This window comes from Pyrus communis, chromosome 3, assembly GCF_041283825.1.
Source record: "Pyrus communis isolate YQ-2024b chromosome 3, ASM4128382v1, whole genome shotgun sequence".
Lineage (NCBI taxonomy): Eukaryota > Viridiplantae > Streptophyta > Magnoliopsida > Rosales > Rosaceae > Pyrus > Pyrus communis.
Window position 1 is genome coordinate 9,080,703 of NC_142567.1, and position 17,085 is coordinate 9,097,787.

Genomic DNA, 17,085 nt, shown 5'->3' on the forward strand with positions numbered 1-17,085 from the left:
GAACGAAGCAAAGATGATACGCAAACGGTCCAAGAATTACGGTCTTATGCTTCTAAATTATTAATCACGATAGCATGTACAAATTCGCGTTCAAAACCAGAATAAAATCAATCCGCGTTCAAAACCAGAATAAAATTACCCTAGATAAGACATTATTTTACCCTAGATAAGTCATTTGAAATATAATCAATCCGCGTTCAAAACCAGAATAAAATTACTTGTGGAGCTGGGTAATTGTAATCCAATCACACCATCCCTGTAACTATTACAAAATCGTACCTGTAATTCTTTGATTCTATCAGCTTTTCCTAGTGGATCCGTCTCAGCATACACCTTATCAATGCCAACCTCCATCGCACTGGCTGCCACTGTAGCCCAGTTATCACCAGTAACCATGATACTTGTAATTTTTACTGAGTGAAGATAAGAGATGACTCGTGCAGCCTCCGGCTTCACTGGATCAGTTACATTAGAAGACCCAGCAATCTTTCCATCAATGGAAACCAACACACATATTTGAGCCAGATTATCATGTTCTGAAACATACTTGTCAACCTCAGGAGCAACCTGGACATTATTTTCCCACATAAGCCTCACCAATCACCATTTACCTACATATTTCTCAAATAGAGGCATGTTAGCATGATTGACAAAATAATTTTACAATAGCAAAATAACAATGAATTGTCTCGTCTGTAACTTAACTGTACAAACTTACTTTTCATGTACAAATTTGAAACATAAGCACCAACCTCTGTGACAATAGACACAGCACAGAACTCCTCCATTGAGTAATTGGAGAAGAGCACAGCATTGACTACTACGGGTTTCCCAACTGTCAGAGTCCCTGTTTCATAAAAAACAACCGTTTTCACTGGCAGGGATCAAACACGTCCGTAAAAGTCCAGACACCAACAAAGTGTCAAATACTAAGAAACGTATCAACCTTCATGAATTAGGAACCGTTTGTTCAGCTTTTAATTTTGGAAAGAACAAAAACCCCAAAAAAGACGAAACAATTATTAGCCTTGTTATAGCTGTCATCTACAAGAAATGGGGATTTAAAACTTGGCGAGTACGGCTTGGTGACATGGACAAGGTGCATACAGCCATCAATCGTCCAGAACCAAAGGGTCATATGAGACAGATTCCAACTATGAAATAATAGTTGCATGTCCAATCCCAATATATGCAGGAAGAACATCCTCCATACCCAATGACATATATTGCATTTAGTTTTATGTCAAGAGCCTAAACGTTGATCGAATCGCGGCAGAGCGTTTTACTGGTCAGGAATGAAGTGCATAACTTGGTATAAAACGGAACATTAATATAATGTATGATGGTAGCATAGGGGATAATATGAAATGACCAAAACAATATGAGGAGAGCAACTTCATAATGGAGGAAAGACAAGAAAAAAAAACTACACTTGCACCCTCAAGACATATAGAGAATGCATCTAATCAGAAATTGTTTTTTCCTAAACCACAACAAACAGGTTTTCGATGTCCTCGGAAGGAAAAGTAGGAACAAGTATAATGAAGCAACTAAACACACCAGCAAAAACAACATGAAAATAAAATGCATGAAAACCCGATTCTAAATTAAAAAAGAAATTTGTTTCCAAGGATAAGATGGTCTTACCTTATAAGCCTTTTTCCAGTACACTAGCAATAATGCCCGCGCTCCGCTGCGGGGACTTCTAGAAGTATAATCTTGTACCGTCTGATTTCTTTTGCTATTCCTATTTCTTTTTGGCATAATGTGCAAAACCAAATTGATAGCTAGGAAGAAAAAATGAAAACACCTGCATAAATTAAATTTTCCATCACTCCTATAGTATAATTAAATAAATCAAAGCACAATAATTATCTCACAATTACAGAAGCAAGGACTTTCAAATGCCCCAATTATTTAACAACTACTATGCATAGTTCTTAAAAAATGAGTATAAAATTAACCTCTTTTGAAAAATGAAGGAAGAAAGATGAAAGCTTAAGCCAAGGAATATAACTATATTGAACTCAATTATTTGACATTAATTACACAAACCCAATTCCATATATATAGCCAAACAGAAGCTTTATCCTAGAGAGAAACCATGCCCAAATGATTATATAATCTCCAGACTGAGTGTGAATTCAGAGCATGAAAGGGAAGTGAGTTCCTTGGTTCCCACATTGTAGAGACTAAATCTCAAAACTTTGCCAAGCATTACAGGAAACCATGGAAAGAATAAAAATGACAACAAAGATTGCAAAACAATTAACCACAGGTGGTGTTTATATGCCCACTGAGAGAAAAAAGCTTCTGCAAGTGAAAAAACAGGCATGTACCATCTGAAAGAGCCTCTTGTATCCATTCCAATTATACTTATGTCTACCATATCCCTCTACAATTCCCCACCACCAATCAACAATAACTGATTTCAATACCCTTAGCTGCTTTAGTAGACCACCTAGTGACACCTAACTGCCACCAAAATAAAAGACATGATCAAGACCATACAGATTACAGACTAAGCTTAAACAACTGTTGTCTATTAAGCAAAACTTGAACTCCTTGACATGGCAACCTCTTAATCCAGGATGCAGAGTAGAAAAGCAAAGTTATTGACAAACCGAAAAATAACAATTTAACTTGCATAGTAAACGAATATTAGTAAAGTTACAGAACTCAATGGATTACATATACCAGTAAAAAAGCGAAACATCAGTGTTTGGGAAGTTACCTTATTTGAAATGTCAGGAGAATCTGGTGTACATACAGGGTAGACAGTTCTTGAAAAATTCAGGGCTTCAAAATAAAATAAAAAATAAATTCAAAAGAAATCAAAACTATTAATCCTAACAACTGTTTAGTAAAGGATAAAACAATCTTTCCATCAAACAAATTTGAGAAACAAAAAGAGGGAAATTGTCACGCCCCAATCCCGACATACGTCCAGAATTGACACGTGACGTCACCAAAAATCCGTATCTATCATATCTCACCTCCGAGATATGGGCAAACACAACACAATAATCAAATCATATAGTTATTTTCGTATGCTTTATGGCTGCATCTAACCTCCCCGTTAGACTGCCTACGTACCCTAAACAGGGATCAAGCCATTCGTAGTTCGTCATGCACAATAATTGACATATAACACACTCCAATTAAGTCGAAAGGTATAACATTTCTCAATCAATCAATAGAACTCGACAAGCATGAAATTACTTGACTCTGGGTTACATAACAACCCATATGAAAATCATGATTTCCCCTCCAACAATATATAGGCAATTATGTCACAACATGATACCGCAATTCACAACATATATCATTTTCAAGAACCAACGATGTACAATACCATTCTCTAGCCACATTTATCAACGAGTCTAGTCGTAACCATAACCATGGTATCCAACATATCAATCCCACATGACGATTTACTTTTTCCATTCAACCATCACATAATTCATCACGTTTTCCACATACAATCGCATTTCATAGTGTGTAACATAGTTAAGAATTAACAAAGCACACATTAATCTCTAGAAGTATTAATCAACTAAAATACTCATGATGACCTCACTCATATCCAACGTCATTCCATAATCACCTCAATCAATAATGTCAACCATCACATCATCAATAACACATACAACAAGTCGAAACGCAAGGCTAGAGCAACACAATTCAGTTGAAGACTATATCTTTGGAAAAGGGGATTTTGGACCACCCAACGGACCAAGGCTCCAAAGGGGATTCCGGACCATCACTCAACAGAATCCAAACAGAACTCAGTTCCAATCCACCCAACCGAATTGAACGGAAGTCCAAGAAACATAACAACGGCTCGAAGGAACAAGACATAATTCAAGTTACCCAATTCACGAAACTCAACGAACGAAGCAATATTGAGCAAAATCCACATCACAATGGGTCATCGGTCATTTACTATAACTCACATCTCCCAAGCAATTCAATATGCGTTTCAATCACATGTCACAGCCATTTCCAATACACAACTCAAATCACATTTCACTTCATCATACTAATCACTATACTTCCAACATTATATTTCAATACATAGCTTGTAACATGTCAAGGAATCACGAAGTACAATATTAACATTTAATTTCGTTAAGCAATCAGTGAGATAACATATCATTTCACGAATTTAATTAAAGAACTCTACATAATTCCCAATTTGGGTTTAAGAATAATAACATGGTAATTCTAATTTATTTTCACAATATCTATTGTGGGTAATTCCCATCTATTCGAATTTAGGATTCTAAATCACCTTACGGAATGAAATAGAGCAAGGATTCCGGACCACTCAACGGAATCCAACAACATTGGGTTCCGGACCACTCAACGGAACCAAAATATCAAGCGGTTTCCCATAATCTACCCATACCTGTCATATGTAAAGTCAATGCCAACATTATGGAATTGGTGCACTGGCAACTCAGGCACTCAGATAAGCTGAGAGGCTCGGGTGAGGGACAATAAAATAAGCATGTGATACAATAATAAAACCAGCCGTCAATCATAATTTAAAAACCTTGAATATAAATCTTTCTTAAGAAATCAATACCAAACTTTTGAAAACACCGAGGGAGTCACCCAAACATCCAAAAGTTCAATCCAAACAACCATAGCATCTCACATCCATATTCACATACACACAATGAAAGTAGAAGTAGGGCGACATAGTTCATCCAAAGCCTACACCTTTGCAACCATCTCAAACTAAACTCAATGAACTAAGGTGGATACAATCCCGGACCATCGCTCAACGGGATCACGGAGTAAGAGGGATTCCGGACCATCACTCGACGGAACCCAAACCAAGATACGATTCCTGACCATCACTCAACAGAATCGCAGAGTGGAGTATGAAGGATTCCGGACCATCACTCAACGGAATCGCGGAGTACATTGCATAACCACCAATCGATGAAACAACACATGAATCAAGTTACTCAAGTTATAAAGGCTCAACGAAACCAGAAATGAAATAATGAAACGAGCATTAACACGTTTCAAAGCAACAAACCCCATGACAATGGGTTAACGGTCCACCACTAGCCCTCACCTCATCAAATCAAGCCATTCATACAAAACAAACCATGTTTCCAATATGCACGTCAAATCCCACTTCATATAACTATATCATTGGCTAAATATGAAAATTAACAATTTATAGGAAAAATGATTATAAAGCCATTTCATATTCACACATATTAAAGTCACTCACATTTCATCATAACATACCATCTATGTAATTCGAACACCTTTCGAATATGCACGTCAATTCACCTACCACGATCATCATCAGTACACAAGCCAAATCATGTTTGATAAACATAGGTCTATGGCTAAATATATATAAATATATATAAATATATAATCACATTTCAATAGAATGACATTATAAGATCAAGTCAAATTCACAGATGGTACCAATATAAGAAATCAAGGTAATAACCATATCACACATGTTCAAGTCACTCTCTAACCAATGTAGGCCCACTAGACTTCACTTAAGTCTCCCATGGTACTAATTTTATTATTTAGAACATTCCGAGACATGTTTACCAAAAATCAACTCTCGGTCAACGATGGGGTCCACAACAATCCGCAAATCCGATTTATGATCCATAACTTTCCAAAGTCCACATTATGCTTCGAGGATAACATACTAAAATTTCATTATGATCCAATGGTCGAATTGTCGTCAATCACACAAACAAGTGGCGGTCCAAATTGATCACCACACCCAACAATTGAATCTTTGGCAACCAAGCTAGACATAGGTTCACTTGATCACTAGAAGGTATTTAAAACCTAGACAACACTCGTGAACGATCCCACGCACCTCCACACGTGGTAGCTAGAGCTCAACAAGGGAAACACTTTTCACAACTAGGCCGACGATAATTTCTAACCGGAAACCGTCCAATTTCACCGGAGAAAACCGGATTTCTAGGTGTTCTAAACACCCAACTCTAAAACGAATACGAAAGAACAAACTAAGCATACCTACTCGAAGATTATGAAGAGTAGATGAAGTTTCATACCTCACTCGAAGGAAATCATTGCCAGAATCGCCGGAAAAATGATAAAACCGCCGGAAAAGTGGTGGACTTTGCGACCTCGAGCTGCAAAGATGGAAACGAAATGGGGAAATCTAAAATCACAGAAATGTAGGGCTCGCCAAGAGCTTTCCATGGACACCAAGATCATCCAAAACGGAGCTCGGATGAAAAAGATACAAGTGGGTCAAGTTTGGTGGGTTTATGGGTCAATTTCTCCCTAAAAACGGGTTAGGCAGCTCTTTTCCCCCATTTTTCCGAAAAACTCTCCCCCCTTTTTTTCTAGAGGTTTCCCTCCCATTTAATTTATGGCAATTTGGTAATATTACCAAAATGCCACCAACTTCAAACGATTCTAACTTCTCTGTTCGGACTCGGAAATAAGATCTGTTTACGCCTACGCGCTCATGGAATCGAACTCTACCTAACCAATTCAAGAGTTGACCGAAAATGTCAAGAAAATTAGAAATGACTAAAGTAACCCTCACTTCGTTTTTCTCAAATTTGGAGAAATAAAGAACTAGTTCCAATCAAATCTTCGAAATACGTCAAGAATAAAATAAAATAATAATTTTAGGGACGGGATATCACAGAAATAAATTTAAGTTGAATAGAGGTGTTGCCTACCCAGAAATTCAAACGAAATCCCCAAAAATTCACGCTCCCAAAACCATACAAATCACCAGAGTTGAAAACCAGCGCTACACTGGGATCATCCACACAGTGACGAACTCTGATCATTGTCACTGATCTCCATCGCCTTCCAAAGCCAAAACCCTTTCAAGAAAAAAAGGGTAATGAATATGATAAAGCCAATAATGAATGGAATAACCCAATTTCTATCGCCAATCACCCTTGCTGAGTGATGATTCGCATACTTCCTCGTATTTGTTTATGGGTTCCTATCCAACAAAATTTCGACTTAGTACCCAAAAATTGTATCAGCTCACGAACACAGAGAGGTTTTATAATAGCCCGTTTTAAAATTTTAGGATAATTTACAAGTTTGCCAAAGAATTGGGTTTGTTCACTCGGCCCAAATTCTTGGGGTGTGTTAAGCTTCACTGCCGAAAGCAGTGTCGGACAACTTCACTAGCCATTGCTAGTGTCGGTGTGAGATGTTATAGAGTTTCTTTCCCGGCATAACTCGGAGTCGTACAACTTCACCTTCGGGTGATGGGGCCTACCATGTTTCTTCACTGGCGTAACCCAGTGTCGTACAGCTTCACCTTCGGGTGATGGACATGTATTGCCTTCGGATGACCATGATACCCTAAAGAGTATAATTTTATTGAGAGTTATGGATTTGCCTTTGGGCAAAGGTTTTACAGATTTGCCTTCGGGCGGTTTTACTACCATCTTCAAATATCATTTTACACATATGTTTTCCTAAAGAATGCACAACATGCTAGGGTTTTTAGGAAACCTACTACGTAGTATTATATATGTTTTCAAAACAAGGGGTTATTATGTTCACATTAAAATGGTTTTTGGTATTACTAGTATTAATATAAATTATGGTCCACTCACCATTTCTGTTTTGCGCCCCCTCAGGGTTTAGATTCGAGGCACAAGATCCCAACATCAGGGCACTTCGGCGTAGTTATTCTTGAGTCTCAGTATACGTATCATTTTTGGGTTGGCATGGTTTCCTAGTAATTTTCCCACATTATTCTTAATAGATGTATGCTCTGAATACGTTCCTGCTTTGATATAATTGTTCTAATTGCATATTTGTTTTAATTGTATGCATGTTTAAAATGACTTCGTCACCCTCGGATGTCGGCCAACATATGTCTACCTTGATATTTAGGGATATCGGGGTTGGGGCATGTCAGGTTTATCAAATTCAAAGCAAAACCCACATATATTCTGAAGATTCTAGAGTTAAAAGAGGAACAAGGAGGTTCGGTTACGAAACCCAAAACACTATTTTAATGAGCAAATGACTATCTAAACTGGGGTTAACAATTTTCAGCAATAAAAACATGTCTTTCGATCGAAGTTGCATAAATTACAGAAGTTTGGGATTAAGGACGAACAAAATGCCCAAATTCCAATCAAGAAAAATAAAAAAAATTGTATGTAAATTTAAGCTTTACCTGTAGATCAGCAGCAGCAAAAGCATACTGGATCGAACGGGAACCACGTATGAGAACTGGATGCCCAGCCTTTGACACGTTATCAAGTGAGTTTAGGGATCTGGGTTTTGTGTTTGCCGTTGAATTTTGGAATGATCTGAAGAAATTTGGGTTTTAGGGTTCTAAGGATTTGAGTGAACCGAAACTGACTTGGATGAGCAACTTTTAGTTTCGATTCGCGGTGGAGCAAGGATGAAGAGGTGGAGGAGGAAGGAATGAAAGACTAAACTTCTAAAGTTTCAAGTGCTCAACAAATTTCGAACAATGTATGTTTCAATGCTTCAAAAAAAAGAGGACATGCATCAAAGACTTTTAGGTGGAAAAAATATGCATTGGCTGAAATGGAGATAATTAGGATTTAAAATGTTAAAAATTTTCTTTTTGGCTCACTAATTTGATGAAAAAGTGAGATTGTATGAACAATTTTACACCCAGAAACATGAACTACACAGAATCACAACTGATCAAACAATGAGAAAGTATATAAGACAATACACTATCAATAGGCTAAAACACTCTTTTAATTGATCTAACAATAGCCCAACAGGATTAACTAAACCATTAGAGACTGCAACAATGAGAAAGTCTAAGATTAAAGTTCTAGTTGAATATCTTTGAACCCCCTAGGTTTTGGAAACATTTTCAGTAAATTTGTTCAGGAAAACATAGAAACTCATGATGCAATTCCATTGTCTGGGATAGCACGTATTTACCTAGAATCCAACCTTAAGCTAACATTTTTCATAAGTTTATTCTTTTTGTTAACTACACTGGAATTTATAAAACAATTTTAGAAAAACTCGAGTCTAGATAATGGACTTTTGTTCCAGTTTAAAATTTTTTGACTTGTGTTCTAAGCAACATAATGTATTCACATTTCAATTGTCAAAGGCATCGCAATAATCCCCGACTGAAGATATTAAAAATTAGAACTTCTTCTCCAAGTTTTCATTCAGTTTATTTCACTTGTCCATCGGAATTTTATTCAAAGAAGATTAAATAAAGAGCATGCCAAAGATTAAAACCCCTCATTTCAAACTTTGGTAATGCACAGCTCCGTTTGGTTTTCTTCTCCACAGACTAGACTGAGCGAGATGTCAAGTTCTCCAGTGCAACATCAATCTCCTGTTCGAGCAGCCATCACCACCTCACTCGCCACTCCGGTGAGGCACCACCTTGCCACCACCCTCATGTCTCACTCCCTCTCTACACTCTCCCTATTTCCCTAACCTCTTTCTCTCGATACTGTGCTCGCTGCACAGAAACAGCAAGGCGACCACCGTAGCCATTTTTCACGGCGAACTACGCCGTCACGAAACCATCACCATTAATCTCGCCACCTAGGCGAGTTTTACCATACTCGAACCCACCCTCTGCAAAATACCTTCATACCTTCTAATTTCAATTCTTGCATTTCTTGTATGGTATCCATGTCTTGCACATTCAAGTACTTATATACCAACTGAGAATAACAATATAAATCCCACACCCACCTCTTTTTCCCCACTTGAAAAAATCACCTAAAAACCACCTTAACCACCATAGTTTAAGAATCCAGACATGGCTCCAAATTTCAATCTAATTAATTAAATTACAGAGGATTCTACCTACCTCATGAAAACAAATATGTTCAGTTAAAGAAATTCCCTAATCACTGCAGTGCATCTTAAACTACTTCTTAACTATGTCAGCCATACCAATCTAATAAAAAATCCATGTTTCAATCGATTCTTATTAATTCCAACTCCAAGTATTTCAGCATCTAGATTATCGAAAAATCGTAACAAAACAAAACTCAATCTTGGTGCTAAAGCACACTTCGTTAACCTCACCTTCCTCAAGTCCATGATTCCTGCCATGAGATCTTTCTCTTAATCCAGACTCGGCTTCAGATGCAAGATCAAAATAACGAAGCATTCAGTTCCATTTCTACGCACAGCAAATTGAAAATTGAAATATGTTATAATTTACTCGGAATCTTCATTTGTATTATGAAAGCATATAAACAGATACATTTGAAAACTTATAAAGCTACCTAATTAAGTTAAAAAGTCGCTAATTAAGATCAGGTGCCAGTGCATCCAGTGAGCCTTCCAAGGAAAGATGGCCCCGTGGACTTAGACCTTGAAAACTGAGGCTTGTTTTGCCTTGTAATTGTATGATCAGTAGCATTCATATGGATTGTAATTGTATGATCAGTAGTATCCTTATGGATTCCCAGATGAATCCTCAAAATTTTGTTCTCATCCGTTAGCTTATGCACATGGGACAAAAGCCGCTCAATTGTTTCACACTTCTCCTTGTTTCTCCTTATCAACTCAGCTCACTGACTGCTGAATATTTCGTCGATGAGTTCCGAGATCTTTTCATGCAACATTTTATCTTTTTCAACCACATTACCATCAGATTCTACACCATGATCAATACTCTCTTTTTCCATATGTTCTTCAAAAGTACACAAACCAACCTTTTTTAGGACAGACCAGCATTTGTTTGTTTTGATGGCTCTGAATTTTGTTTCCGTTTTCTCTTTTGTGGTGGTCTGATCAAGATGCACTCCAAAAACTAATTTGAGTGCCTACACAGACGAACATCGCATAAAAATCACAAAATCAAAAGTCAAAAACAGCAGCAGAGATAAAAAAAAAAATGACAAAATTCTAAAAAAATTTAAATCAAAAGCTTAAGACTAACTCACAGGAAGCTCTGTGAGTTAATTTTTTGGGCCAAAAAAAAAAAAAAAAAAAAAAAATTCTATTAATGCATTCTCATACAAATAAATTTCTTTAAATACTGATTTCATGCAATCCAGGAGCTAAGTACTTAAATCAGAAAAATTTCTTTAACCCAGATACTCTTATATTGCAGTGCAGCAAAGTTTTTCTTGAACCCTGACAAATATCACTCTAAAAATATCCCAAATATATCTCAGAGATTGTAGAGATTCAGACAATCAATAATGGAATTACCAACAATCCGAAGCTCGAACACTCACCTTCCATGCCGAGACTAGATATTTTTTTGAGGTTGTTCAAGATCATGAGGCCGTACTTCAAGACTTGGAGCGGCGGACCTTGAGCTTTTGGACCAAGCAAAGCTATCCCAAGCCCCTCCTCCATTATCGAACTGGTTTTTTAACCTGCGATGTTAGCACCAAACCCTAGCAAGGCTCAAACCTAAACCTGCTTGCAAGATCAGAAAGGGCGGGAGAAGTCGAAGAGAACACTCAACAGAATTGGTTTTGTAAAATTGTATATATGCCTTACTCAGAGAAACACAAATGGTTATATAGTAACCCAGTACAACAGGAAACCTGTAAAATTGCAAACAAACTCCCTTAAAACTACAAATAGGAAAATGACCCCCCAAATCTATCTCACTTATTACATTTTGGTCCCTTGTAATTCCAGATCATAACAATGCCTTCCCCTTCAGAACAACCTTGTCCTCAAGGTTAAACTCCAAAATCTGGAAATCGTTTCTGGAACTCATCAAAGTCTTCCTAGGTTGCATTTGCAGCTTCCTTACCCTGCCATTGCACTAGGAGTTGAACTCCAGCCACACTTCCTTTTTTATACATCCTTCTCGACAAAATTGTTGCAGGTATGTCCTGAACCAAGCCATCCTCAGACACCAAAGGAAGTTCAATCTGGGGAATCGCATTGTTTCCAACCTGTTTTTTGAGACAGCTCACATGGAACACAGGATGGATTTTGGACCCCTCAGGAAGTTTCAACTTGTATGCCACAACACCAATCTTCTCAATCACAGCATAAGGACCATAGAACCGTGGTTGTAATTTATGATAACTATGATTCACCAATGAGTGCAGTTGATAGGGCACCAGCTTCAAATACACCATATCTCCAACATTAAAGTGTCTCTCGGTCCTTTTCTTATCTGCTTGCACTTTCATGCGATTTTGAGCTAGCTGCAAATTAGTCTTTAACACTGCCAGCAACCCATCTCTTTCAATCATGCATTGTTCCACAGAAACGACTTTGGTAGAACCAACCTCATGTGGAACGATGTAAGGTGGGGGAAAACCATACACCACTTCAAATGGAGTATACTTGGAAGAAGTATGGTATGCAGTATTAAAACACCATTCTGCCCATGGCAACCAGTGAACCCATTTCCTCGGCTGTCCTCCCACAAAGCACCTTAAGTAGGTCTCCAAACATCGATTCATTACCTCCGTCTGCCCATCAGTTTGTGGATGATATCCAGAACTCATGCACAGTTTGGAACCTTGGAGTCTAAAGAGTTCCTTCCAAAAAGCACTTACAAACACTGGATCTCTATCACTCACAATGGAGTTAGGCATACCATGCAATCGGAAAACATGTTCTATGAATAGTTGAGCAACTATAGAAGCATTGTAAGGATGAGCAAGTGCAATAAAGTGGCTGTACTTTGAAAGCCTGTCCACAATCACCATGATAACTGATTTTCCCTTGCAATTAGGCAATCCAACTATAAAATCCATGCTAATATCAGACCACACCCTTTGTGGCAGAGGTAAGGGTTGAAGCAATCCAGGAGGTGCAATGGTTTCAAACTTGTTTTGTTGACATATGGCACATTCAGCAATGAACTTCCTTAGATCCCCTTTCATTCCCTGCCAATAAAACCCCTTCTTAATTCGTTGATAAGTTTTAGCTACCCCTTGATGACCTGCTGCTGGTGTGCAATGATGCTCCTCCATGAGTTTGATTTTCCACTGAGAAGTTGGACTAATTACTACCCTCTTCTTGTAGCATAAAAATCCATTATCAATAGAATATTTAGCTAAAGCAAGATTGGTGGTGGTGCCTTTAAGTTTGTACTCAGTCACCTCCTTAATTTTGTCCATGATCCAAGTATCACTCTCATTATACCTCCTCAAGTCATCCATCCATCCAAAATACGGATAAGAGATGGCAGCTAATTCCATATTGTCCCCTGCAACAATTTCCTGATGGCCGGGAATTCCAGATAAAGAATCTGCCACAGTATTTTCCTTCCCAGTCCGATACTGAATTTCATAATCAAACCCGAGAAGCTTAGCCACCCATTTTTGTTGGAACTGAGTGTTAGGAACACCTCCAAACAACAGGGATGCGGGCTAGGATTTGTTCAGTTGGTGCTCTGACTGGGCCAACTACTGAGCGGAATCAACATGCTTCAACTCAATTCACTTACAAAGCGCTTCCCCAACGATCCTAGCCCCACACTCCTCAGCAAAATGAAGTTGCCTAGCGGAAACATCACCATATATATATATATATATATATATTGGAGACAACTTACTCTCTCTTGCTCTCAGCCAAAAAAAAACTCAGGACAGAAGCAGTTTTGACTGCCGTATCTTTTTTGAACTTTTCTCTATTAGAGAAGGGCGGGGTTTGGAACCCTCAAGCAAGACATGATCCACATAATAAGATATCATAGCACCTAGAGATACATGCACGGTTCATCATGTTACTTATCCAAGTGTGTCGCCGGATAGTCATATATGTATCGTAGTAGGGAAAGGTTGAGATTGTTTACCTAATTCTTTTTTTTTGTGTACCCACGAAGCTGAACACCAATAAAATATTGATTAAACAGTACAAGACCTGACGCGAACAAATTCTTCCTCATTAGACTGTTATAACCGGAGATTGCTTCTTTGTTTACTCAACTCGTAAAGAGATTAATTTATCTAGATACTGTTTGACTCCTATCGAGGGAGTCTGCACTGGCTTTCAGTTTGATTCTAGTCAATCTAAGATAACAGGTAATACACGTTGGGCCATTCGGCCACTCCCTCTAAGGCGCAACTTAGAATTGTAATTTGCAGGTAGGGAATTTGTATTTCAGGGTTTTCTTTGCATGCAGAGTTCTATATATATGCACACACATACACATGCAAGGTATGGGGGACTTTCTTGAGAACTTCGCCTCATTTGTTTTCTCGATGAAGCTGGGTAAAGGTATGGTTTTTAATCAACCAAGTCGATTAATATGTTTCCTAAAATTATTTTGAATAAATTTTTCTAATTCTACAATTGGTTTTGTAGGCAGCAATGATGAAAATATCTGTTTATATGGAAATATCAGTAGATTGTGTTTACAAAAGTATCGGTAGTTCTCAACCAAGCATGAGTAGAGGCGTCCACGGAATTGCAGTTGAGGTTTGGTGGGGAATCGTAGAGCGTTTCTCTCCTCTTGGTCATTATTGGTCTCTATATGAAGAGTTTTTCAAACGGATTTCTGACTCAGGTTTGAAGTTGCATGTTGCCTTGTCTTTTCACTCAAACGTTAACTCTTCTTTTAGCAGAAAAAGGGGTGTTACTCTTCCGCTTCAGATCATATAGGTTTGTTTTCTTTGCAATTTTGAAATCCCATTTGACTGTTTGGTCTTTTATTGGTAAAGTGCACATGGCTGTATTGGAATGCTTAATTTACCCGACCATACTTTTCTGTTGTGACAAAAGAAACATAACCTATCTGGATGACTAGAGATAATATAAACGTTTCTTCAGTATCCTGCTCTGCAACATGCTATGGTCCTGTGTTCCCCTTAGCATACTTGATTGTAGCTTTGATGTGCGTAAAAAGTTTTTCTTTGCAAGGGGATGTGAAAGAAAAACCATAGTTTTGGCCTTCATTACATGCCCATCAGTTTGAATCATGAATTCAGATAAAGAAGTTGACCTCTTCCTTTTTCCTCCCATATTGGTGATCAGAATAAGCATATATATTATGGGACCAAAATGGATTTTCCAATGATGATTATCTTACACTCGGAGTTGACCAGTTCATCTCATTTGCAGCCGAACTGCCCTCCAATGCTATGAAGATTTCATGTCAAGTTTTGCTAAGAAATTTGAATCCTTAATCGGAACTGTGATAGTAGAAATTAGTGTTGGTCTTTGTCCTTCTAGTGAACTTAAGTATGTTACTGTTACACTAGAACCACAAGTATGAAGCCAATCCAATGATTTCTTATGCAGCATTGTTACATTGCTCACAGAGATATCCTGCACATCCTTTTGGTGATGGTAGGTGGAAGTTTCCTGGAATCGGTGAATTCCAATGCTATGACAAGTACATGTATGCTAAAAATCTTTCATTCCTGTGACAGAAATTTGGTTACTGTTGAACTTTTCCAATTTACAACATTGTTCCTTTTAGAATGGGCGACCTAAAGATGGATGCTCGCAAGGAAGGAAAGCCTCAGTAGGGGAAGAATGGACCACAAAATGCTGGCGGTTACAACAGTTTCTCATCTGAATTTCCTTTCTTTGAAGAGGGAGAAGAAAGCCTTCTTTCTGATTATGGGTGTTTTTTCCCTGTATGAAACTAGTGGAAGCAGCTTTCATAGTGTAAATTGCTCGAAATCATTGCATGTATCATTCTGTTCATGCACATTTCATCCTCGAACTACCACATGGAATAAAGTGCAAATGCTGAACTGAACTTGTGTTTCTTTAGCCAGGCAACACTTCTGTGTAGGTGCCTGTTTCAATCTTTAGTGGAACTTTTCTTATATCCAACTCTATTTGCTTCTGGGGACTTAAGTATGTTACTGTTACACTAGAACCACAAGTATGAAGCCAATCCAATGATTTCTTATGCAGCATTGTTACATTGCTCACAGAGATATCCTGCACATCCTTTTGGTGATGGTAGGTGGAAGTTTCCTGGAATCGGTGAATTCCAATGCTATGACAAGTACATGTATGCTAAAAATCTTTCATTCCTGTGACAGAAATTTGGTTACTGTTGAACTTTTCCAATTTACAACATTGTTCCTTTTAGAATGGGCGACCTAAAGATGGATGCTCGCAAGGAAGGAAAGCCTCAGTAGGGGAAGAATGGACCACAAAATGCTGGCGGTTACAACAGTTTCTCATCTGAATTTCCTTTCTTTGAAGAGGGAGAAGAAAGCCTTCTTTCTGATTATGGGTGTTTTTTCCCTGTATGAAACTAGTGGAAGCAGCTTTCATAGTGTAAATTGCTCGAAATCATTGCATGTATCATTCTGTTCATGCACATTTCATCCTCGAACTACCACATGGAATAAAGTGCAAATGCTGAACTGAACTTGTGTTTCTTTAGCCAGGCAATACTTCTGTGTAGGTGCCTGTTTCAATCTTTAGTGGAACTTTTCTTATATCCAACTCTATTTGCTTCTTGGGGTTGTACTTGGACTGTCTGCTACTTGAGTCTTAAATACTCTTAATTACGCAACATGATTAAAAAGTAGATATGTTTTGATGATTTATTATGAAGTCATGACAATGGAATGGGTTCTTAAGAAACTCTAGCAAGTTAGATGCAATTTGATTAAGAATGAAATGCATTGATGCTAGTCTTCTAGAAAGAAAAAAAATCATCATAGGATGTACTGGTTAGTAAACTAAGGACAATTATGGATGTATAAGTGGAAATTTAAATCATGTATGGTTCTTTATCATGCAATACTTGGCATAACGTAATTAAACTTAAAGAAAACTAATGAAAAGGGTTTGAAAACTTTGAGTTTTAACAATAAGGACAAAATAAATGGTAAAGTAAATAGTACCAGGTTTGATTTTTTAGTGTAAAAATGTGATTTTTCGTTAAAATAAACAGTACCATGAGTTTTTCGTTAAAACTCCCAAAAACTTATTGGAAAACAATGTGGAGCTTTGGAGATCTGATAGTGGCTTGACTAGTTGTAGCAATGGTACAGTGGTCGGTTGCTGCATTATGCAGATGATTTTCCTAAAGTAACTATAGTTGACTTTTGACAGCGTGACTCCACTATTTCCATTATTGCTGATGCCATTGTCTCGTAGCGTAGGCAACCGCTCTTTTTGCTTTTTAAATAAAGTAAAGTA

The 17,085-nt window shown here is 37.8% G+C and overlaps 1 long non-coding RNA gene across 2 annotated transcripts; it reads right to left on the reverse strand.

The window, feature by feature from the left end:
* Positions 1–594: 594 nt before the first annotated feature.
* Positions 595–11,379, reverse strand: LOC137716000 (uncharacterized). Of its 2 annotated transcripts, XR_015960627.1 has the most exons (9): positions 11,229–11,379; positions 10,269–10,811; positions 10,066–10,162; positions 6,720–6,869; positions 2,735–2,799; positions 2,340–2,475; positions 1,648–1,810; positions 719–847; positions 595–611 (listed from the first exon to the last, which is right to left on the reverse strand). It is a non-coding gene; the product is annotated as an uncharacterized LOC137716000 (long non-coding RNA). The 2 variants fall into 2 exon arrangements; XR_015960628.1 differs by lacking the exons at positions 595–611; positions 719–847; positions 1,648–1,810; ... (1 more) ...; positions 2,735–2,799; positions 6,720–6,869 and adding an exon at positions 8,099–9,753.
* Positions 11,380–17,085: the final 5,706 nt, after the last annotated feature.